This window comes from Entelurus aequoreus, linkage group LG09, assembly GCF_033978785.1.
Source record: "Entelurus aequoreus isolate RoL-2023_Sb linkage group LG09, RoL_Eaeq_v1.1, whole genome shotgun sequence".
NCBI lineage: Eukaryota > Metazoa > Chordata > Actinopteri > Syngnathiformes > Syngnathidae > Entelurus > Entelurus aequoreus.
Window position 1 is genome coordinate 11658272 of NC_084739.1, and position 27058 is coordinate 11685329.

At 34.1% G+C, this 27058-nt stretch overlaps 1 protein-coding gene across 1 annotated transcript in view; it reads left to right on the plus strand.

The window, feature by feature from the left end:
• cdhr1a (cadherin-related family member 1a) overlaps positions 1 to 27058 on the plus strand; it is a 96480-nt gene that overhangs the window by 58549 nt on the left and 10873 nt on the right.

Below are 27058 nucleotides of genomic sequence, written 5' to 3' on the forward strand. Positions count from 1 at the left end.
TTTTTCAGAGTATAAGTCGCTCCGGAGTATAAGTCGCACCGGCCGAAAATGCATAATAAAGAAGAAAAAAAAACATATATAAGTCGCACTGGAGTATAAGTCGCATTTTTTGGGGAAATTGATTTGATAAAAGCCAACACCAAGAATAGACATTTGAAAGGCAATTTAAAATAAATAAAAAATAGTGAATTACAGGCTGAATAAGTGAAATCTTATACGTCTAGTTTCTTACATGAATGAGCTAAATAATATTATTGGATATTTTACGCTAATGTGTTAATCATTTCACACATAAGTCGATCCTGAGTATATAAGTCGCACCCCCGGCCAAACTATGAAAAAAACTGCGACTTATAGTCCGAAAAATACGGTACAAAGAAAGTAACATCTTAGATATGCATAAGAAAGACCTACCACATAACAAGTATCACAAACATTGCCAAGATCACAAACTAGTACATGTACTCAAAGTTCTCCATAAAAAGGATACAACATATAAAATCCCAATCAGATAAGATTTCGGACAAGCCTGTTTAAAACACAAATGGCCCCTTTTGTCGCGGTTTACCTGACACATGACACGTGACGAATTATGGGGGGGAAGGGGGGGGGGGGGTTTCACTATCCACTTTAGCCGCCAGACGGAGGTCGAGTGTTAAATATTAAAACATTTTGTGGCACTTCCAACTTTGACCACAGCGTCAGTTGCTATGCTATGTTTCCGGCAGACTGAATAGCAAAATGATTAACCCTCCTCTCTTCCTCTCACGCGAGATCCACCCAGGAATGGGGCCGTATGAATCCCTACTGTACACACCGTGCACGGAGATGCACACTTAACTGCTAGCTTGTCAGCCGTTGACCCCCATTTTTATCAAGTCTTCATTGGCTTCCAGTTAAATTCCGCACTGAGTTTAAGATTTTAGTCCTGAAATTCCGGGCGTTCCATGGTGGGGGCCCTCAGTACATCACTGACTTGCTATGCCCCTACTCTTCAGGGCGCAGCCTCCGGTCTTCAGGCCAGGGTCTTCTAAAGATCCCAAAAATTTGTTTTAAAACCCGTGTAGACCTGGCATTCCAGGCTATAGTTCCCAGACTCTGGAACAACTTGCACCAGACTGTGTTGACATTTTTAAGAAACATTTAAAAACTTCTCTTTTTGGTAAAGTTTTTAGTTAATGCACCTTTTAACTATCAATTTTAATCCACTTTGTATCCTTTTTATCATGTTAAGCCTGTTCTTTTAATTGAATTGTTGTTTTACTTCACCTATGTTTTGTACAGCGCTTTGTGATTTGATCTGTGTAAAGCACTTCATAAATAAAATGTACTTACTTACTTACTGTGAAAACTATATCAGCCAGAGGTGATCGGCATTAAAAGGCATTAATCGATAGTGCACTGCAAAAAGTCAGTGTTCAAAAACAAGAAAAAAAAAATACAAAAATGAGGGGTATTTTATTTGAACTAAGCAAAATTATCTGCCTATAGAACAAGAAAATTCGGCTTGTCAAGACTTTCCAAAACAAGTAAAATTAGCTAACCTCAATGAACCCCAAAATACCTTAAAAATAAGAATATTTTTCACTAATAACAAGTGCACTTTTCTTGGTAGAAAAAAATAATATGAGACCTTTTTGCTCAATACGTTGAAAAATATTCTTAAATGAAGTAAATGCTAGTGGCACAATCTTGACATAATGATATGCGCTCGGCATTACATTTCTTGAAACCAGCAAACTTATACTAAAAACTAATTTATTGTTCTTAATGGAAAGGCAACAAGGCAACCGCTTGTTACTCTCGGGGTCTCCTAGCCGCTCAGGCAAATCATATTGTCTAAAAATGCATTTTTCCATGGATAACATGACATCATCGCGCCAAGTGCGTGCTCTTTCAGTCAATTAGTGCGCATATATAATTGTAATTTTGAAGAATTTATCTGAATGTGCATGAACTATTTCTGTTCAAAATTGTTAGAAATGTCAAATGTTTAAATATTAACGGTCAGTTTGCTGTACTGTGCCAACTGTACTACTGTATGAGTATGTATTTTCTATTGTTTCATTGAAAATAAAACAGCAAAGTTCATTTGGCCGTCATCCGTTTTAATTATGAGACACAATTGTGTCAAAGTCATGATTTAAAAAAAAAAATATATACATATATATTTGATATTCTAGTTTCAAGCATGTTTTACTCAATATTGGTAATAAAATTTCAGCAACAAGCTGTTATATCTTACCGAGATAATTTAGGACCAAAACCCTTAAAACAAGTAAAACACTCTAACATAAAATCTGCTTAGTGAGAAGAATTATCTTATCGGACAGAAAATAAGCAAATATCACCCTTATTTGAGATATTTCATCTTACTTAGATTTCAGTTTTTGCAGTGTGGCGATTACGTACTTAAAAAAAAAAAATCAGCCAATACTGATCGGTGGTCGATCGATCGGCACGTCCCCACTTTGTCTGAAAGGGCGTAGGGCAGGGATGTCCAAAGTGCGGCCCGCAGGTCATTTTTTAACGGCCCCACGGCCCATTTTAAAATACGATTAAAAAAATTCAAAACATAAAAAGTGTTATGAAAGACCAAACCGGTGAAATGTAACAAGAAAATGTTGCAATGTTTACTCTAATAACACAAAGCTGCCATGCAGGCCGTTTCTTTCTTTAAAAAAAAAATAATGAATCAAAATCAATGTTATTATGAATTATTGACCTATCCAAGGCTCTGTCACGCCAAATTTCTTCCCCCCTACTTCCGGGGTCATTTCCTCTTACGTCATTTCCTCTTACGTCATTGAGAGCGATCGATAGCACTTCGGCTTTGACTGCCCGTCGCTGGAAGGATACTTGTTTTTTTTATTTATTTTTATAATATAGCGTTAACAAAACGTCTGTATTAATCGGACAAGTGTTAATCGGACAAATTAACTTGAGGATATTCCTGACTGCACATTTGACTCGTGGACATATGCGGAAATGAATAACGGTGTACAATAAGTTCATTCATTATCAATCAATATTATCAAACTTTATTAAAACTAAATGTATTCAGAAAAATTCATTTTTTTTTAGTTCTCTGTTCGCTGTCTGTTCCCTGTCAATGACGTAAGAGGAAATGACGTAAGTAAAAGAAAATGACGTAAGAGGAAATGAACCCGGAAGTAAATGGGGGTGGGGGGGAGGTTTTTCTAGGGGGAAGAAATTTGGCGTGACAGCTCCAATTACATCATATTAAATATTGCACTTTGAGATATTTTTTGGGGAAAATGTTGCACATTTTGTGTTTGCCATATAAAATTTTTTTTTTTTTTTTTTTTTTTTTTTTTTAAAAGAAGGGCCTAAAACGAACAAACAAAAAACATAAACAACAATACAACGTATAATTGACGGATAGATCGGAAGTTGATCTCGAGATTATTGTGTTAAAATGAAAACAGTAAAAAAAATGTATAATTTATTTTTTAACACTTTAATGAGTAGGACCCTTTTGGTTCCCCAATCATTTTTGTGTGATTTTTTTTTAAGTGTCATTGCTCAAAAAATAATAATGAATGAGTTATTGACCTTTTTAAGGCTCCAATTATTATATAATCTGAAATATTCCTCTTAAAAATGTTATTGGGTGAAAATATTGCATATTTTGTGTTCTTTCCATAAAAAAAATGGGTTTTCTTTGACAAAAAGAGCATACAACTTAAATCTTTAAAAACGTTATATTGACAGATAGACCTAATGTTGATCTGGATATAATAATACTGAATAATGACACATTTTAAATATTTTTTGGACCAAAACCCTTTGGGGTCAAGCTTGAGTGGAGGCCTTAATGTATATTTTTTATACATATATTGTATTGGTTTTTAAAATTAAAAAAAATATCAAAATGGCCCCCGCTTGCTTTGATTTTTCTGTGTGCGGCCCTCAGTGGAAAAAGTTTGGACACCCCCGGCGTAGGGAGAAGCAATGTCCGTCCACCTCCCGCGTTTATGACCTCACAGACGACACGCTGTCGTTGTGTACTTCTCGTCGCACGCGCGGGAGTTTGCCGTGCTTTACAGCCTGTGTTGACTTCCTCACCTCCCGCGGTGCGTCTTATTACACGGAAGTGATGTACACCGTTGTAGGTTCCATGTCCAAAACAGTCATCTTTAGCCTTTACAAAGCGCCGTAATTGAACGGAGCCGTGATCTTTTTCTAGCCTGTAGTTATTTGAGCAGGTAAATGACACAACAACAACTAAACAAAAAAAAAAATTGAAATGTACCACATACCCCCCCGCCGCCGCCGCCTCCTCCTCCTTCGCCACCCGCCCACATTCTCATTCCAGCAAAAGGTCAGAAATTCAATCACCACGGCGCTCTCCGGCTATAACAATATATGTATGGGAAAAAGGGCTACGAGATGGTCGGCAAATTCCTGGGCTGCCTGTGGTCATTTTGCCAAGAACAGAGGCGTCTCTCACGGCAGTTATCCATTAATCCTGACAACACATTCTTTTATTCACCACTCATTTTGGGACGGTTTCTCCTCTTATTATTTTTTTTTTTAGCCTGCAGCTCAGCACTAATTTAGACATCACTCCCACGCATATTTAACATGACTACTTTGGAATTGTGGAACATGTTGGCTTGTCTTATTATTAATAATAATAATACTAATAATAGATTTTATTTGTAAAAAGCACTTTACATTGAGTAAATAACCTCAAAGTGCTACAGTGTATTAAAAAAATAAAAAGATAGTAAAACATTAAAAAAAACAAAAAACTACAACAGCCAAATAGCTAAAACTAGTATGCATACATCTAAAAAAAAGTTTTTTTTAAAAGGAAGGGTTTTTAAGCCTTTTTTAAAAGCATCCACAGTCTGTGGTGCCCTCAGGTGGTCAGGGAGAGTGTTCCATAGACTGGGAGCGGCGGAGCAGAAAGCCCGGTCTTGCATTGTTCGTAGCTTTGTCCTCGGAGGTTAGCCTGTCCGGAGCTTATTCTCAGGGCCGGCCCGTGGCAAATGCTAAGGGCGCCGTCCATCAGGGGGTGCCACGCCAGTGCCACAAATGTTGGAGGAAAAAAAAAAAAAAAAGAAAAAAAAAAGTTGGTACTATTATTTCTAAATACATAAAATAATCACACGTTAATTAAAATGCAAAGTAAAGCCTATTTAATAGAAATATTATTTGTTACAACATTACGGTGCGCCGCCTCCATTCCCGTATCATGACTCTTTTTGGACGTCACCACATAAAAAAATCAACACAAGATGTCAAAACGGCCAAAACTGTCAGGTGCCCAGGGAAGAAACAAGAGAAAAGAAGAGGAGAAACGAGAAAAAGACAGAGGTAGCAGGTAGGTAACGTTAGCCTACATGAAATTATTTGTCTGTTACAGAATGTGATAGTAACCTGGCTTTTTAGCATTAAGCTAATGTTACATGATTCGGCAATTGCTAATCAATAAATAGCTAGTTCTGTATTAACGTCCGGTTAATATTGTGGAGGGGGCTAAATTGTTATGGAAAATAATAATGTAACGTTAGGTAATTACAGTACTTCCTGGTGTACAGTAATTTGTAAGTCATTCTAGTTAATGCAATATTAAAAAGCACAAATAGAGAACTCTGTAGGATCCCCTTTTTTTGTAATATAGTTGTTAAAGTCATACTGGTTTGATATCTTGTTTTGTGCAGAACCTTATTTATATTGTATTTTTAATTTATTTTATGCAACTTGTTGACATGTTTTATTTTGTGTTTATGTATGTAAAAAATATTGTATTTCATATATTCCTTTTTTATTTTTTGTATTCATTTATTTATCCATATTTTTTTTAATCTTGTTAACTATTCTGATTGTTAATTTGCTTTCTTTAAGTAAAAAAAAGGTCAAAGACAAAGCTATTCGGTTTCTTGTGAGTATATACACTTCACTACCGATGTGGGGGGGCGCCACCTAAAATCTTGCCTAGGGCGCCAGATTGGTTAGGGCCGGGCCTGCTTATTCTTTAACACCTGCAGTATTTGTGGATATTTTTCCTTTGATTTTTAAATTCGCTGTGTTTAAGAAAAACATTACTTAAAGGCATCAGTCAATTTTATGTTTTACTAAGTATTTCCTAAGTTTTAAAGACACATTTGTGCAATAAGCACTCCGGGGGCCGGGGGCCCATTGTTGGGCTGTGAGCGCCACTGAGGGGGTCGCCCAAAAAAAACTGTTTCTCAGCTGTCCTTAAAGGCCTACTGAAAGCCACTACTACCGACCACGCAGTCTGATAGTTTATATATCAATGATGAAATCTTAACATTGCAACACATGCCGATACGGCCCGGTTAGATTAGTAAAGCACAATTTTAAATTTCCCGCGAAATATTCTGCTGAAAACGTCTCGGTATGATGACGTTTGCGCGTGACGTCACGGATTGTAGCGGACATTTTGGGACAGCATTGTGGCCAACTGTTAAGTCGTCTGTTTTCATCGCAAAATTCCACAGTATTCTGGACATCTGTGTTGGTGAATCTTTTGCAATTTGTTTAATGAACAATGAAGACAGCAAAGAAGACAGCTGTAGGTGGGAAGCGGTGTATTAGCGTCCGGCTGCAGCAACACAAACACGTAGAAAACTGGGACAACAGAGACTCTTACCAGGAGGACTTTGAGTTGGATACACGCTACCGTGAGTACGCAGCTTGCCCGTACGTGCGTGCCGCTATGTGCATGTCACGTACGTAACTTTGGGGACTTTGGGGAAATATATGTGCTGTATGAACTTTGCGGAGGTGAACGGTACTTTGTGCTGTGGGATTGAGTGTGTTGTGCGGGTGTTTGATTTGTATTGGCGGGTTATATGGACGGGAGGGGGGAGGTGTTTGTTATGCGGGATTAATTTGTGGCATATTAAATATAAGCCTGGTTGTGTTGTGGCTAATAGAGTATATATATGTCTTGTGTTTATTTACTGTTTTAGTCATTCCCAGCTGAATATCAGGTCCCACCCGCCTCTCACAGCATATTCCCTATCTGAATCGCTTCCACTGCCCTCTAATCCTTCACTCTCACTTTCCTCATCCACAAATCTTTCGTCCTCGCTCAAATTAACGGGGTAATCGTCGCTTTCTTGGTGCGAATCGCTCTCGCTGCTGGTGGCCATGATTGTAAACAATGTGCAGATGTGAGGAGCTCCACAACCTGTGACGTCACGCTACTTCCGGTACAGGCAAGGCTTTTTTTATCAGCGACCAAAAGTTGCGAACTTTATCGTCGATGTTCTCTACTAAATCCTTTCAGCAAAAACATGGCAATATCGCGAAATGATCAAGTATGACACATAGAATGGACCTGCTATCCCCGTTTGAATAAGAACATCTCATTTCAGTAGGCCTTTAAGGGCCGCAGCGGTACTCAGTTGTAATACACTTTTCTACCACTTGTGGCAGTAATGAAAACATCAAACAAACAAAGTAAGTCTTGAGCTAAAGTCATAGAAGTGAAGTTTATTAAGCTAAACAATTATGACTAAAGTGGTGAAGCTGTATTTTCATTTCCAATTAGATTTTATTGGCAGTTTATTTTGAATATGTATAAAGTTTAATACGATTGTGCATATTTTCATTTTTATTTCACCTTTTAACCATCAATTTGTATCCACTTTGTATTAATTTTATCATGTTGCCCCTGTTGTTTTAATTGAATTGTAGTTTTAGTTCACCTATGTTTTGTACAGCGCTTCGTGATTTGATCTGTGAAAAGCACTTTATAAATAAAATGTACCTACTTACTTACTGTAAATACGATATTAGTCAGAGGTGATCGGCATTAAAAGGCATTAATCGATGGTGGCGATTACGTACTTTTTAAAAAGAATCAGCCAATACTGATCGGTGGTCGATCCATCGGCCCGTCCCCACTTTGTCTGAAAAGGAGTAGTAAGAAGCAACGCTTATTTAATCCTACTCATTTCCTACTTCACAGCAATTACAAATACACATGTTCACTTCCTGTTCTCAATTTGTCCACAGTTGACGTTAAATCCCTCCAAATACAAGTTATCTTCATAAATATTTCAGTCAGTTATGATTCACCTAATTATAATTATATAATTTTCAATAAGTTCAAGACATGTATCATAATTCTTCTCCTTTGTACTTTGTGAACACATGTGAATTAACCAGATTCTTAAACTGGATCATATTAGTACATTGTTTGACTTATTTTCTTAATAAAAGTTTTTGCTAAACATACAGTATTTATTAATAATTTAGTTCATTTATTTTAGCACTTTATATGTAAAATGTATTTTGTCAGAGTCCCTTCTCGTGCAGTATATTTGTTTAGTAGTTATTTTGTCATATCAGCCCGAACTAAGCCTACGGTTTATGTGTTAAGTAAATAATAATCTTTGTGATTAACACATGGTTTCATACCTTTGATAAGGTTGTAAACCGGATACTGGATATTGTGTTGAAGTTTGGGGAAATGTTTATAAAACAAACATAGACCCAATAAATAAACTTCAAAAAAGGGTCATTAGAATAATACACAAAGTGTGCAACTATGAACATACCAATCCATTATTTATAAGTTCTAATGTGTTAAAATTTTCAGAGATTGTGTTTCTCAACTGGTTCCGGTCGTACCTAACCGACAGCTCCTTTACCACATGGGGTCCCCCAGGGCTCAATCCTTGCCCCAATCTTTTTTGCGCTTTACCTTCTCCCCCTTGGTTCTATTTTTAGGAAGTACGGTATTGCATTTCATTTTTATGCCGATGATTGCCAGATTTATTTTCCCATGGCACAAAATAACACGGTTCAACGTCTTATTGACTGCCTGCACGACATCAAAGCCTGGCTTTCAGCTAACTTCCTGAGCCCAAATGAAGACAAAACAGAAGTTATGTTGTTCGGTCCAAGTCGCTCTCCCTCCCCCAACGTTGACCTCGGCACTCTGACCCCGTATCTCAGCGACGGTGTCACAAACCTGGGGGTAAAGTTCGACTCTGATTTTAAATTGGAAAAACAAATCAGCAGCGTCGTTCAAAAAAGCTTTTATCAATTACGCCAAATAGCGAAAGTGAAACCGCTTCTATCAGGACATGATCTGGAGAAATTAATCCACGCCTTTATCTCGAATCGTTCAGACTACTGCAATGCCCTGTACGTAGGCATTAGCCAGGCCTCGCTCGCCCGCCTGCAGCTCGTGCAGAACTCTGCTGCTCGTCTGCTAACACAGACCCGCAGACGTGAGCACATCACCCCTATATTAGCGGCCCTTCACCGGCTCCCTGTGCGTTACCGAATCAACTTTAAACTCCTTTTATTTGTTTTTAAATGTCTAAACAACCTCGCACCAACATATCTCTCCGACCTCCTTCAGCCTTACTGCCCCACCCGATCCCTAAGATCAGCCGATCAGCTGCTACTAACGGTCCCTGACACAAGGCTGAAGCTTAGAGGTGACAGGGCTTTCGCCGCTGCTGCTCCCAAGCTCTGGAACAACCTACCTCTGAGTGTTAGACAAGCCTCCTCTCTTCCTGTTTTTAAATCTCTCTTAAAAACATACTTTTATTCCATGGCTTTTAACACTGAGTGATATCCATCCTGCAATGGCGCCCCATAATACACCTGCTGTGAACCTGTTTTTATGTTTTATTCATTTTATTTATTTATTTTTTATCGTGTTCTGTTTGTGTTGTGTTGTGTTTGCTCGGTACTCGTATTATCTTTTAACCTGCCCATTGTACAGCACTTTGACTACCCCGGTGGTGAATTTTAAATGTGCTTTATAAATAAAGTTGATTTGATTCTAAAAACAATGGAAATTATGTCTCGAGTAAAGAACAACAGCCTTCCAGCTAGTATTCTTAGGTTATTTGAATTAAGAGGAGAAAACTATAATTTACGGGGGATGTTGATTTTTGAAATAGGTAAAGTAAGAAGGAATATAAAATACAAATGTATTTCAGTTTTAGGAGTTAAATGGTGGGACAAGCTCAGTGATGAGTTGAAGACATGTAGTTCTTTGTTAAGGTTTAAGAAAACCTTGAAAGGTGAAATAATTGAAAATTATAAAACATAGTAACAATTACTTGTTGTTCCAGGCAATATAATTTTCAGTGAATGTGTAGGATAGGCAAATATAATTTTTTGGCTACAGCCTATTCCTTTTTCGGTCATTCTTTTTCTTTTCTTTTCTTTTTGTGTGTAAATGTGTATGATTGTTAAATATGTCTCATCTGTACTGTTAAACTGATCACAGAAAAATGGTTGATGGTGACTGAAATAAACTTATTTCATTCAATAAAAATATTGAATTTTATTAGAATAAAGTGTTAATATTTGAGTGGGCCTTACCCTCTGTAGAGAAACAATTGAACCTCGAGGTTAAAATGGTTAAGAACCCCATGGATTGCATTGATTCTCAAACTGTGGTGGCTCTATCTAGTGGTACGCCAAATAAATCTATAAATGTGCTGAATTTAGAGTACCGTAATTTCCGGACTATAAGCCGCTACTTTTTCCCCTCGTTCTGGTCCCTGCGGCTTATACAAGGGTGCGGCTTATTTACGGCCTGTTCTTCTCCGACACCGACGAAGAGGATTTTGGTGGTTTTAGTACGCAGGAGGAAGACGATGACACAATGATTAAAGACTGACTTTTCATATAGGCTGGTTATATTGAGGCGAGCACTTTGTATTACTTTGCACCGTTGTATTATTTGTACTCTGCACAAATGCTGTTCGCCATGTCAAATATGTGAAAGTTTGATTGAATGATTGAAAGATTTATTGTTAATAAATGGGACGCTTTGCGTTCCCAAACAGTCATCTCTGTCCCGACAATCCCCTCCGTGGTAGCAGGAACCCCTATATACTACGGTAATTACACGTCAAAACCCTGCGGCTTATAGTCGGGTGCGGCCTATATATGGAGCAATCTGTATTTTCCCCTAAATTTAGCTGGTGCGGCTTATAGTCAGGTGCGGCTTATAGTCAGGTGCGGCTTATAGTCCGGAAATTACGGTATCTTGTTCATGATGGTTGTGTGTAATGTTAAAGATACTTGTAAAATAAAGAATCGGCCTTGTTTTGAATGAATGCCTAGGCCTACTACGCTACTGTATTTTATTGTTGGTCATCAGGACGGTAGGTGGAGAGCCAAGTGTTTTACGAGGTGATATTTGTTGAATAAAGTTGGAGAACCACTACTCTAGTGTTAGCATAATACGCGATTTGCCACATTAGTCATGTGATGTCATGACAAATTGTGCTATCACAGAAACCCAACACAAAAATGTATTGGTTGTGTACCGTTTGTGTGTGTTTACTTTTAGAGGTGGGTAGACCAGTGTTTTTCAACCTTTTTTGAGCCAAGGCACATTTTTTGCGTTGAAAAAATTCGTAGGCACACCACCAGTAGAAATCATTAAAAAACGAAACGTCGCAATTGTTGGATATGACTTTAAAGCATAACCAAGCATGCATCACTATAGCTCTTGTCTCAAAAGTAGGTGTACTGTCACCACCTGTCACATCATGCCCTGACTTATTTTTAGTTTTTTGCTGTTTTCCTGTGTGTAGTGTTTTAGTTCTTGTCTTGCTCTCCTATTTTGGTGGCTTTTTCTCTTTTTTTTGGTATTTTCCTGTAGCAGTTTCATGTCTTCCTTTGAGCGATAGTTCCCGCATCTACTTTGTTTTAGCAATCAAAAATATTTCAGTTGTTTTTATCCTTCTTTGTGGGGACATTGTTGATTGTTATGTCATGTTCGGATGTACATTGTGGACGCCGTCTTTGCGCCACAGTAAGTCTTTGCACCACAGTAAGTCTTTGCTGTCGTCCAGCATTCGGTTTTTGTTTACTTTGTAGCCAGTTCAGTTTTAGTTTCGTTCTGCATAGCCTTCCCTAAGCTTCAATGCCTTTTCTTAGGGGTACTTACCTTTTGTTTATTTTTGGTTTAAATATTAGATATCTTTTTAATGGTACTTACACTACAACAGTAGTTGGCGCCTGCCAGAGAAACTCTACTACAGCATGTACTACAAATTAATGTTAGCATAAGCCCAGCTAAAATGTAAAAAAAATAAATACAATTTATTGCAACATATTTTCTCTTGTTAGAAGTGGAATTATTGTAGGCTGAAACGTGAAAACAGACAGACATGATTTAAATGTTCTTTTCCGTGGTTTGTAAAGTAAACATTGAAGAGTTGTGCTGCCTTGTTTGACCTCGACTTGTTACGGTGCGGTCATGTGATGGCCGGGCGCCGTTTGATTGGTGAAATGGGAGTCAGAAGTCACTCGTGCGTACGCCGGATTGGTGAAACAAAGTCATGCTGGAAGAAGTCTCTCCAACATGGCAAATAATCAGTTTTTTTGCAAAGCTGTAATGAATCAGATGGTAAACAAATAAGATGATGATATAAAAATAAATGTAGCGATTCGAATGGAACTCGGTGTAAAGTTTCTTCTTCTCAAAATACTCAGGTAAAAGTAAGATGTAGGTTTCATTAAATCTACTCTGACAAGTACAGTTTATACTAAAAGTTAGTGAAGTAAATGTAACGGATTAAAGATAGTGCGTTACTGCACCTTTGTTTACTTTATACCAACTAAGTCTAACTTCATAACATATATGTTTGTAATGTTCACATATTATTTAATACTGGTATTAATTGGTGTGACATTAGACTTAGTTATATATATATTTTTATTATTATCACTAAATTCTGCAAAAAAAAGAAATCCATATTTCAACCCCAATATTACAGTTTATTCTTATATTTAACATTTAGTTGAAAAAAATAAAAATTTTAATATTACAACATAATTCTCAATCATTCTTTAATTCTAATATTAATATTATGTTTGTTTAGTAATAAGATTAAAATCTACAAAAAGACGACACATTTCTACAACAATATTTTAACTCATTGTTATAATTTTTAGTTTTCAAAAACATATTTGTAATTTGCAATTACATTCTCACACATCACATTTTTTTCACGGTGATATTACTATTTCTTTTCATAAAATGTTAAGATTTTTTTTTTATATATATAAGAACAAATACTACAAAAAAACATCTATAGTTTTACATTTTACTCTTATAATATTTAAACTCTATTTTCAGTTGTTGGTTGTTGTAATATTATAAATACATTTTCACACAACAACAAAAAGTGTTTGGTGGTATTATTATTTATTCTTATGATACATTTTTTTGATTAGTTTTATCTTAAATTAAAACTTCCATTTCTTAATGCTGGTTCTGTAAAAGGAAGATTTAAAACATTTTTTTTATAATTTTGTAATATTACTATTTATGTTCATAATATTTAATCTTTACATGCAATTTTGTTTAATAATAAGATTCAAATCTACAAAAAGACGACACATTTCTACCACAATATTTAAATTAATTCTCATAATTTTTAGCTCTTAAAAAAATATTTTGTGTTACGGCAATTACATTCTCACACATCCCATTTTTTTCCATGGTGATATTAACATTTGTTTTCAGAAAATTTAAAGATTTATTTATTTATTTTAGGAACAAAAAATCCATAGTTTTACAGTTAACTCTTATAATATTTCAACTCTATTTTCAGTTTTTGGTTGTTGTAATATACATACATTTTCACACAACAACAAAAAAGTGTTTGGTGGTATTATTATTTATTCTTATAATAACATTTTTTGATTAGTTTTATCTTAAATTAAAACTTCAGTTTCTTAACATATGGATGCTGGTTCTGTAAAAGGAATATTTAAAAAAAAAAAAAAATTGTAGTATTACTATTTCTGTTCATAATATTTAGGCTTTACATGCAATTTTGTTTAATAATAAGATTATTATTATTAAAATTATTAATGGTGATATTACCATTTGTTTTCAGAAAATTTTAAGATTTTTTTTTCAATTTTAGAAACAAAAAATCCATAGTTTTACTATTAACTCTTATAATATTTAAACTCTATTTTCAGTTTTTGGTTGTTGTAATAGTATAAATACATTTTTCACACAACAACAAAAAGTGTTTGGTGGCATTATTATTTATTCTTATGATAACATTTTTCGATTAGTTTTTTCTTTTTTTCATTTTTTTTCATTTTATTGTTATTGACATCCAGCATCAGACATTCCTATCCATTACATCATATTCACATACATCATATATCTGTTGTCTGCCCTAAATGTCAAAATATTTTTTGTTTAAATCCTAACCATCCTCCCAAAAAAAGAAAGAAACAGCAAAAAAAAAAAAAAAAGTAGTATCTACAAATACATCAATTAAATACACAAAAAAAAGAAATAATAATACATTAATAATAATAATAATCAGAAATAAAATAAAAATATATATATTAGTTTTTTCTTAAATTAAAACTTCAGGGTGGTTCCTTAAATAATGCTAGATGCCTACTACAACAATAGAGGCATATACCACAATTGGAAGAGGTCAATAATGAAATGTGATTATTATTTGTATACTCTGTGTTGCTTTTTAGGCATGTTCACCATAACCATCACCATGTTATTTGGCAAAAAATAGCAACACGCTGACATCATAATGTTTTACTTTCATCATCTTTGCTGCACTATCTTCAACTTTGGGAATGCATTTCTTCCCAGCAGCCACATTGTTTCACATTAGAGAATGTGTTGTGTGTGATATAGTAACAACTGGTTAGCGTCCGCCGAGAAACAGAAGCGGTGGAGGGGTTTTAGTCGCCCGGGTGGGTGAGTTTGGGTGCTTCGGGGGAGTGAGGGGAGGCAAATGGAGGAAGTGAAGTTGGGTTGAAATAAACAGCCTCATTAATGCTCTGTCACAACCTTCATTGGACTCCACCAACAGGCGGCGGCAATATGAGGAGACATAATGGAAAATGACTAGAAAGTCAACTAATACACACGTTTAGGGTCCGGGGGGGATTGTATTGTTGTGTGTTTTATTATTATCATTATAGGGTTAGGAGGTGGTTAGGTCAAAAATACTGACTAGTAATGAAACATTCTCATTCAATGCAACAATAGTGGCTTAAAAAGGGAAATAATCTCTTTTTCTTACTATCTTTTTATTCTTACTAGCTGTGTTGCTTGCAGAGGGCATTTTAAAAGCCTTTGCATCTATTACCTTGCACTGGGTAAATACCTAATGCTGGAAACATTTGTCAATGTATGCAGCTGGCTGAACAGAATAGATTATTAGGAAGTGTGTGTGTGGTGGGGGCGCACACACACACACACACACACACACACACACACACACACACACACACACACACACACACACACACACACACACACACACACACACACGGACACACACACACACACACACATTCTTGTATTTGTTACCTTCTTTAGACCTCCGAAAAATGCCCGCCTCTTTAGGACCACCCTTTCTAGATATATAAAGATGTGTATTTACAACATTAATAATATATACATACCATGCAAATATAAAAAAAGCTTGTTGTGAAAAATTAGTTGGAATTTTACAAGAAAAAGGTCACAATTTCACAAGAAAAACTTAAAATTTTGGCAGTAGTATAATAAAAGTGGTAATTTTACTCAACGCAAGTCAAAATTTTACAAGAAAAACTGAACATTTGTGCAATAGTATGATAAAAGTTGGATAACTGAATAACAGTCGCAATTTTACAAGAAAAAGCTGAACATTTTGGCAATTTTATGAAAAGAGTCGTAATTTTACTTGACAAAAGTCACAAATTTTATGAGAAAACTTTAACATTTTGGCAATAATGTAATAATAATCAGGATTTTAGTTGGCAAAATTATGACAAAAGTCATATTTTTACTCCAAAAAATTTCACTATTTTACAAGGACCACAAAAAAATTGGCAATATTGTGATAAAAGTCAGAATTTTATAGGACGAATGTCCCCATTTTGCATGAAAAAGTAATAATTTTACGAGAAAATATTGCAATATTACAGAAACAAAAAGACTATGCGAGATTGTTCCCAATTTTAGAAGAAAAAAGTCGACACATTGTGAGAAAAAGACTGCTTTTAGTTATTTTTTTATTTTTTTTTATTTGCAATTGTTTTTTAATCTTCATGTATGTCTCTATATACAGTACATACTGTATTTATTTGATTTTTTTTTTTCATTCATTTTGGCCAAAGGGGGCGCATTTCAATTTCTTACACACACTTTATGTGGGCTCTGTACCGAGGATGTCGTTGTGGCTTGTACAGCCCTTTGAGACACTTGTGATTTAGGGCTATATAAATAAACATTGATTGATTGATTGACTTGTTATTTCATATGTTGACCAGAGGGGGAGCACTTTTAAAACCGACAAACAGTCAAATTGAAAAATCCCTCCTTTTCGGGACCACCCTCATTTTGAATGCTTTCACCACCAGGGGTGCTAATGAGACATTCTCTATTAGATGCAATGGTTTTCCGTATTGGGACCATGATTTCGGGCCTAACTTGTTCACCGGTCCTCGTATGGACGGTACTTTTCCTTGTTGGTGTCTCAAGAAGGGTAGAAATACAAGAACACACACACACACAAACACACACACACACACACACACACACACGCATTCTTGTATTTGTTACCTTCTTTAGACCTCTGAAAAATGCCCGCCTCTTTAGGACCACTCTTTCTAGATATATAAAGATGTGTATTTACAACATTAATAATATATACATACTATGCAAAGATAAAAAAAGCTTGTTGTGAGAAATGAGTTGGAATTTCATAAGAAAAAGGTCACAAGTTCACAAGAAAAACTTAGAATTTTGGCAGTATTATAATAAAATTCGCAATTGTACTCAACGCAAGTCCATATTTTACAAGAAAAACTGAACATTTGTGCAATATTATGATAATTATTATGGAATTTTACTGAATAACAGTAGCAACTTTACAAAAAAAAGCTTAACATTTTGGCAATTTTATGAAAAGAGTCGTAATTTTACTCGACAAATGCCCCAATTTTATAAGAAAACTTAAAAATGTTGGCAATATTATAAACAATAATCCGAATTTTACTTGGCAAAATTATGACAAAAGTCATATTTTTACTCCAAAAAATGTCACTATTTTACAAGGACCACAAAAAAAATTGGCAATATTGTGATAAAAGTCAGAATTTTATAGGACGAATGTCCCCATTTTGCATGAAAAAGTAATAATTTTACGAGAAAATATTGCAATATTACAGACACAGAAAGACTATGAGAAATTGTTCCCAATTTTAGAAGAAAAAAGTCGACACATTGTGAGAAAAAGACTGCTTTTAGTTATTTTTTTGTTTTTAATCTTCATTATTTACTTCAAGTTATTGCAGTATGTCTCTATATACAGTACATATTTATTAGATTTTTTAAATTCATTTTGGCCAAAGGGGGCACATTTCAATTTCTTACAAACACTTGTTATTTCATATGTTGCACTTTTAAAACCCACACAGATTCAGATTAAAAAATCCCTCCTTTTTGTGACCACCCTCACCCAGGGGTGCAAATGAGACATTCTCTATTAGATGCAATGGTTTTACGTATTGGGATCATGATTTATGTACTAACTTGTTCACCGGTCCTCATATGGAAGGTACTTTTCTATGTTGATGTCTCAAGAAGGGTAGAAATACAAGAACACACACACACACACATTCTTGTATTTGTTACCTTCTTTAGACCTCCGAAAAATGCCCGCCTCTTTAGGACCACCCTTTCTAGATATATAAAGATGTGTATTTACAACATTAATAATATACATACTATGGAATTTCACAAGAAAAAAGTCACAATTTCAAAAGAAAAACTTAGAATTTTGGCAGTATTATAATGAAAGTCGCAATTTAACTCAAAGCAAGTCAACATTTTACAAGAAAAACTGAACATTTGTGCAATAGTATGATAAAAGTTGGAATTTTACTGAATAACAGTAGCAATTTTACAAAAAAAAGCTTAACATTTTGGCAATTTTATGAAAAGAGTCGTAATTTTAATCGACAAATGCCCCAATTTTATAAGAAAACTTAGAAATGTTGGCAATATTATAAATAATAATCAGAATTTTACTTGGCAAAATTATGACAAAAGTCATATTTTTACTCCAAAAAATGTCACTATTTTACAAGGACCACAAAAAAAATTGGCAATATTGTGATAAAAGTCAGAATTTTATAGGACGAATGTCCCCATTTTGCATGAAAAAGTAATAATTTTACGAGAAAATATTGCAATATTACAGAAACAGAAAGACTATGAGAAATTGGTCCCAATTTTAGAAGAAAAAAGTCGACACATTGTGAGAAAAAGACTGCTTTTAGTTATTTTTTTGTTTTTAATCTTCATTATTTACTTCAAGTTATTGCAGTATGTCTCTATATACAGTACATATTTATTTGATTTTTTGAATTCATTTTGGCCAAAGGGGGCACATTTCAATTTCTTACAAACACTTGTTATTTCATATGTTGCACTTTTAAAACCCACACAGATTCAGATGAAAAAATCCCTCCTTTTTGTGACCACCCTCACCCAGGGGTGCAAATGAGACATTCTCTATTAGATGTAATGGTTTTACGTACTGGGACCATGATTTATGTACTAACTTGTTCACCGGTCCTCATATGGAAGGTACTTTTCTATGTTGATGTCTCAAGAAGGGTAGTAATACAAGAACACACACACACTCGCACACACACACACACACACACAAACACACACACACACACACACACACACACACACACACACACACACACACACACACACACACACACACACACACACACACACACACACACACACACACACACACACACACACACACACACACACACGTGCATTCTTGTATTTGTTACCTTCTTTAGACCTCCGAAAAATGCCGACCTCTTTAGGACCACCCTGTCTAGATATATAAAGATGTGTATTAACAACATTAATAATATATACATACTATGCAAATATAAAAAAAGCTTGTTGTGAAAAATGAGTTGGAATTTCACAAGAAAAAGGTCACAATTTCACAAGAAATACTTACAATTTTGGCAGTAGTATAATAAAAGTCGCAATTTTATAAGAAAAACTGAACATTTGTGCAATATTATGATAATTATTATGGAATTTTACTGAATAACAGTAGCAACTTTACAAAAAAAAGCTTAACATTTTGGCAATTTTATGAAAAGAGTCGTAATTTTACTCGACAAATGCCCCAATTTTATAAGAAAACTTAAAAATGTTGGCAATTTTATAAATAATAATCATAATTTTACTTGGCAAAATTATGACAAAAGTCATATTTATACTCCAAAAAATGTCACTATTTTACAAGGACCACAAAAAAAATTGGCAATATTGTGATAAAAGTCAGAATTTTATAGGACGGATGTCCCCATTTTGCATGAAAAAGTAATAATTTTACGAGAAAATATTGCAATATTACAGGAACAGAAAGACTATGAGAAATTGTTCCCAATTTTAGGAGAAAAAAGTCGACACATTGTGAGAAAAAGACTGCTTTTAGTTATTTTTTTGTTTTTAATCTTCATTATTTACTTCAAGTTATTGCAGTATGTCTCTATATACAGTACACATTTATTTGATTTTTTGAATTCATTTTGGCCAAAGGGGGCACATTTCAATTTCTTACAAACACTTGTTATTTCATATGTTGCACTTTTAAAACCGACACGGATTCAGATGAAAAAATCCCTCCTTTTTGTGACCACCCTCACCCAGGGGTGCAAATGAGACATTCTCTATCAGATGTAATGGTTTTACGTATTGGGACCATGATTTATGTCCTAACTTGGAATATGGAAGGTACTTTTCTATTTTGATGTCTCAAGAAGGGTAGAAATATAAGAACACACACACACACACACACACACACACACACACACACACACACACACACACACACACACACACACACACACGCACTCTTCTCTAAACCAGTGGTCCCCAACCACCGGGCCGCGGCCTGGTACCGGTCCGCGGACCGATTGGTACCGGGCCGCACAAGAATAAAAAATAAAATAAAATAAAAAAAATATATATGAAAAGTGCACTTGTTATTAGTGAGAATATACTTATTTTAAGGTATTTTTTGGGTTCATTGAAGAATAAAAAAAAAAAAAATAATAAAAAAAAAAATATATATATATATATATATATTTTTTAATGAAATCAACATAAAAAACACAATATATACATTATATATCAATATAGATCAATACAGTCTGCAGGGATACAGTCCGTTGGTTTCAAGAAATGTAATGCCGAGCGCATATCATTATGTCAAGATAATGGCACCGTTTACTTAATTTAAGAATATTTTTCAACATATTGAGCAAAAAGGTCTAATTTTTTTTTTCTACCAAGAAAAGTGCACTTGTTATTAGTGAGAATATACTTATTTTAAGGTATTTTTTGGGTTCATTGAAGAATAAAAAAAAAAAAAAAAAAAATATATATATATATATATATATATATTTTTTTTAATGAAATCAACATAAAAAACACAATATATACATTATATATCAATATAGATCAATACAGTCTGCAGGGATACAGTCCGTAAGCACACATGATTGTATTTATTTATATAAAAAAAAAAATTAAAAAAAATAAAAAATTTGAAATACACCACCCCCCCCTCCCACCACAAATTTTCAAGCGTTGACCGGTCTGCAGCTACAAAAAGGTTGGGGACCACTGCTCTAAACAACATACAAAGTGCATTGCACCAACACTTAAAGAAGCACCATAAGGTGTAAATCATATTTCTAACTAGAACAATAAACAATACAATTAGCCAAATAAGCGTTAGTCAGGATGAATAATTTACATTGCAATTAAAAAAGAAGGACAGTGAGCAATAAAGAAGGGGAGTGAATTGTGGCTATTGAACACAAGGTCGACTCGTGTGTGTGTGTGTTTTTTTTGGGGGGGGGGGGGGGGGTTTAAGTGTGTGTGAGCACATGATGAGTTGTTAGGCGAGGAATTGATGTGGTTTTGTGCGACGTGGTATTTACATCAAGCCTCATTAGAGATTTAGTGCTCGCTCGCTGCAGCGTGTTCATGAGGTCAACACGGTGGAAAAGAGGCGCTAACACGCCGCTGTAAGCGACCGAGTGAAAATACACACACACAAACACACACGCACACACACACACACGCACACAAAAAAAAAGTCTGCACCCGTAGGGCTCATAACCTGCACGCTGATGTTTGCGGTGCGAGGAATACCAGTATGGGTTAGCAGTTTTTGACCCACTTTATCATGAGAAATGAGGTGGGCGGCCTTATGATCGGTATGAGCATTTAATGCAATTCCCCAAAAAAAGCCTCAGAGAAACGAACTATATAAAACCCCAAATTATGTTGATCTTGTATAACTAAAAACAGGGCATTATATTTAAAGTAGGAAACTCAGAGGACTTTACAGCTCATTTTATTACATATTCTGTGTTATATGTTTTATGTTGCACCAAGAACAATTCCTACTTTGTGAACCCGTTCTCAAATGGCAATAAAAAAACGATTCTGATTCTGATTCTGACTTAAAAAGAAAAAAACTATAAAACCTTCCTAATAAAATGATGAATATGTTTTTTACCCCTGTATGCACTGCAAAAACTGAAATCTAAGTAAGATTAAATATCTCAAATAAGGGTAATATTTGATTATTTTCTGTGTGATAAGATCATTTTTCTCACTAAGCAGATTTTATGTTAGAGTGTTTTACTTGTTTTAATTGTTTTGGTCCTAAATGATCTCAGTAAGACCTATATTGAGTAAAACATGCTTGGAACTAGAATATCAACTGTTGCAAAGCTGTGTCATCAACACTCACAAGTATAAAACTACTTTTTTTAAAGTAATCATTTCTTATTTCAAGCATGAAATAAAAAAATCATGACTTTGACACAATTGTGTCTCATAATTAAAACAGATGACAGCCAAATGGACTTTGCTGTTTTATTTTCAATGAAACAATAGAAAACACATACTCATATAGTAGTACAGTTGGCACAGTACAGTAAACTGACAGTTAATATTTAAACATTTAACATTTCTAACAATTTTGAACAGAAATAGTTCATGCACATTCAGGTAAATTCTTCAAAATTACAATAAACAATTTTTTTTGGCCGGGGGCCGGTCTGTATATATGCGCATTAATTGACTGAAAGGGCACGCACTTGGCGCGATGATGTCATGTTGTCGATGGAAAAATGCATTTTTAGACAATATGATTTGCCTGAGCGGCTAGGAGACCCCGAGAGTAACAAGCGGTTGCCTTTCCATTAAGAACAATAAATTAGTTTTTAGTATAAGTTTGCTGGTTTCAAGAAATGTAATGCCGAGCGCATATCATTATGTCAAGATAATGGCACCGTTTACTTAATTTAAGAATATTTTTCAACATATTGAGCAAAAAGGTCTAATTTTTTTTTTCTACCAAGAAAAGTGCACTTGTTATTAGTGAGAATATACTTATTTTAAGGTATTTTTTGGGTTCATTGAAGTTAGCTAATTTTACCTGTTTTGGAAAGTCTTGGCAAGCCAAATTTTCTTGTTTTATTGGCAGATAATTTTGCTTAGTTCAAATAAAATACCCCTAATTTTTGTATTTTTTTTTCTTGTTTTTGAACACTGACTTTTTGCAATGTGGAATAGAGTGTAATAGTGTGGTGTACTCGGGTTTCTCCATAGTTTGGATACTAATGAGTATACATATATTGAAATATGGGATCCATTATTTAAATTTGTTTTAACTATTAAATGAACCTAAAACATGACTTATTTTATACTTGTGGAAAATATTGGACACAATGTGTTGTCAAGCTTATGAGATGAGATGCAAGTGTAAGCCACTGTGATACTATTGTTCTTTTTTTTAAATGTTTTTTATTTTTTATAAATGGTGTGATGATAATATCATATTATTTTTTTTTCAATGAGGGATTTCTAATCACTGCTATGTTGGAATTCTTATTAATATTGATACTGTTGTTGTTATTATTCATTTTTGTTGGATTGTTTTGTGTCATGTTTGTGTGTCCTCTCAATTGCTCTGTTGATTGCTATTCTGAATGTTGCTGGACCGGGTTTGGTTTTTGGAATTGGAATTGTATTATTATGGAATTATTGTGTATTATTTTGTTGGATTGATTAATAAAAAAATAAATTAAAAAAATAAGTTTTTCCATGGGAAGTAATGGAAATTTTATTTGTATTAATTTTACAGGCATATCATAATGTCAAGATAATGGCACCAGCATTTACTTAATTTAAGAATATTTTTCAACATATTAAGCAAAAAGGTCTCATATTTGTTTTTTCTTTCAAGACAAATGCACTTGTTATTAGTGAGAATATACTTATTTTAAGGCAGTGATGTCCAAAGTGCGGCCCGGGGGCCATTTGCGGCCCGCAGGTAATTTTTTAACGGCCCCACGGCACATTCTAAAAATACGATAAAAAAAAATAAAAAACATAAAAAGTAGTATAAAAGAGTTAAGCAGGTGACAATAAAATGTTGCTATGTTGACTCTAATAACACTAAGCTGTCATGCAGGCTGTTTCTTTCTTTAAAACATAATAATGAATCAAAAACAATGTTATTATGAATTATTGACCTATTCAAGGCTCCAATTAGGTCACATTAAATATTCCACTTTGATATATTTTTTGGGGGAAATGTTGCATATTTTGTGTTTGCCATATAAAAAACTATGTTTTTTAAAAAAAAAAGAAGGGCCTAATATGAACAAACAAGGAACATAATAAACAACAATCCAAGTTGTAATTGACGGATAGATCTGAAGTTGATCTCGAGACTATTGTGTTAACAGTTTAAAAAAAAAAAAAGATTTATTTTTTAACACTTTACTGAGCAGGACCCTTTTGGAACCCCAATAATTTTAGTGTCATTGCTCAAAAAACAACAAAAAAATTAAAATCAATGTTGTTTTGAGTTATGTTATGAGCTCCAATTATTATATAATCTGAAATGTTCCACTTTAAAATTTTATTGGGGGAAAATATTTCATATTTTGTGTTTTTTCCATAAAAAACTGGGTTTTCTTTGACAAAAAGGGCATACAACTTAAATCTAAAAAAACCCCCAAAACGTTACATTGACAGATATACCTAATGTTGATCTAGATATTTAAACTTTGAATAATAATAATAATAATAATAATAATAATACTAAATAATGACCTTTTTTAAAATTTTTTTGAACCTAAACCCTTTGGAGTCCCCGGTATCAAGCCTGAGTGGAGGCCTAAATGTATATTTTTTATACATATATTGTATTGGTTTTTAAAATACAAAAGTACACTTCATTCATTAACGGTGTTACAAAAAAGATCAGTTAGAATAATACATAATGTTGGATATAGAGAACATACAAACCCTTTATTTATTGAATCAAAAATACTGAAATTCCACGACATAGTGAATTTGCAAACAGCTAAAATTATGCACAAAGCAAACTATAACCTGCTACCCAAGAATATACAACAATTCTTCTCAAAAAAAGAGGAGAAATATAATCTTAGAGAAAAACGTAATTTAAAACATTTGTTTGCACGTACAACACTTAAGACCTTCAGTATATCAATATGTGGAATTAAATTATGGAATGGATTAAGCAAAGCAATCAAACAATGTACTAATATGATCCACTTCAAGAAACTCTTCAAACTTAAAGTGTTTACAAAGTACAATGAAGAAGAACCATGACAAACATTCTCAATTTATTTCATCCATCCATTCATTCATTGTTAAAGTAATCTTACTTATCTCATCATATGAAATATGACTTACTTCACCAATTATTATTATTAAATTCTTACTATTATTTATTTATTTATTTTTATTGTAATTACTTATGGAGTTTATTGTGAAAAAATTGTGAACAGGAAGTGAACAAAAAGTTTTGCAACTGTTATGTAAAAGAAAAGGGGTAGGATTAAATAAGCTCTGCTTCTTCCTACTCCTTTTCGAACATGTTGAAAAGAAACTGGAAATTGTGACGTATCATGTTGTATGCTTGCATGTTCGAAATAAACTCAAACTCAAACTCAAACTCAAATATCAAAACGGCCCCCGCTTGCTTTGATTTTTCAGTGTGCGGCCCTCAGTGGAAAAAGTTTGGACACCCCCGGTTTAAGGTATTTGTTGGGTTCATTGAAGTTAGCCAATTTTACTTGTTTTGGAAAGTCTTGACAAGCCACATTTTCTTGTTCTATTGGCAGATAATTTTGCTTAGTTCAAATAAAATACCCCTCATTTTTGTATATTTTTTCCTTGTTTTTGAACACTGACTTTTTGCAGTGCATAAATTCTACTTTTTGAAACCGATACCGATCATATATCGGCAGCCCGATATCATCGGACATCTCTACTTTAGTGCAATTTTAGAACTTCCATTATAACCTCATTTTTCCCTTCGTTTCCATCCAAACAAAGCCTGCTGGCGGCGAGCGCTCCCTCCCGCGCCGCCACTTTTTTGATGGAGGCCCGGAAGGAGGTCAGCAGCAATGGTGAGGCGAAGGCACAAAAACATCAATAGCAGCCCCTGCCCTCCTTCCGGCTCCTGTGGCCAGTGTTGTGCAAACAGCAGAAAGTTGCGGCGTGTGAAGGGTAATGGGACATCCAGCGCCATGGGGACAGCAGGCGGCAGAGTCACACGCCACTGCCGAAAGAAAGATGAAGTAATCTCAGGAAACAAGTAGACACACTCCGCTTCCAATTTTGCCCCAAACAAGATTAAAGTGACATTATTCTACGGGAGTGTGGCAAGGAGTATTAATCTTACACATAGAGGCGCCGGCTGGCTGCCGAAGTACCAAGCAACATTCTTTACTTTGTCATCTGCGTGCATGTGTGTGTGTGTGTGAGCGTGCACGTGTGTGTGTGTGTGTGTGTGTGTGTCTATACGGCGGTGTTAACAAGTAGCCAGAGAGTGCAATCATGGCTTTTTTGTAGGAGCTGGGAAAGTACCATTGACCAGTTCCTAACACTTGTTTGTGTGCAGAAAAATGAAATTATCAGGTGGTATCAAGAACTGAACTAAAAAAAATAAAAAAAATAAAAAACAATGCTAAGGTTTGATTGTCACGAAAACTTCCAAAAGATTACTTGCACTGTTGTCGGTATACTTTGCTGCAGCATGGTGCATGTATTGCATGCACTGCAAAAAGTCAGTGTTCAAAAACAATATTTATTTTTTTTTACAAAAATTAGGGGTATTTTATTTGAACTAAGCAAAAACGATCTGCCAATAGAACAAGAAAATTCGGCTTGTCAAGACTTTCCAAAACAAATAAAATTAGCTAACCTCAATGGAGCCAAAAATATCATAAAATAATACAATTAATAAAATAAAATAAATAAATAAATGAATAAGATAAATACAAGAAATAAAATAAAATAAAATAAAATAAAATAAAATAAAATAAAATAAAATAAAATAAATAAATAAATGAATAAATAAATAAATTAATTAATTAATAAATAAATAATAAATAAATAATAAATAAATAATAAATAAATAAAAAATAAATAAATAAATAAAATAAAATAAAATAAAATAAAATAAAATAAAATAAAATAAAATAAGATAAAATAAAATAAAATAAAATAAAATAAAATAAAATAAAATAAATACATAAAATTTGTTCTCACTAATAACAAGTGCACTTTTCTTGGTAGAAAAAAAAAAAGAGACCTTTTTGCTCAATGTGTTGAAAAATATTCTTAAATGAAGTAAATGCTAGTGCCATTATCTTGACATACTGATGTGCACTCGGCATCATGTTTTAAGAAATTATTACTTTAAAAAAAGTAGTTTTATACTTGTGAGTGTTGATGACACAGCTTTGCAACAGTTGATATTCTAGTTTCAAGCATGTTTTACTCAATGTAGGTAATCAAATCTCAGCAACAAGCTGTAATATTGCAAAAAGTCAGTGTTCAAAAACAAGAAAAAAAAATATACAAAAATTAGGGGTATTTTATTTGAACAAAGCAAAATTATCTGCC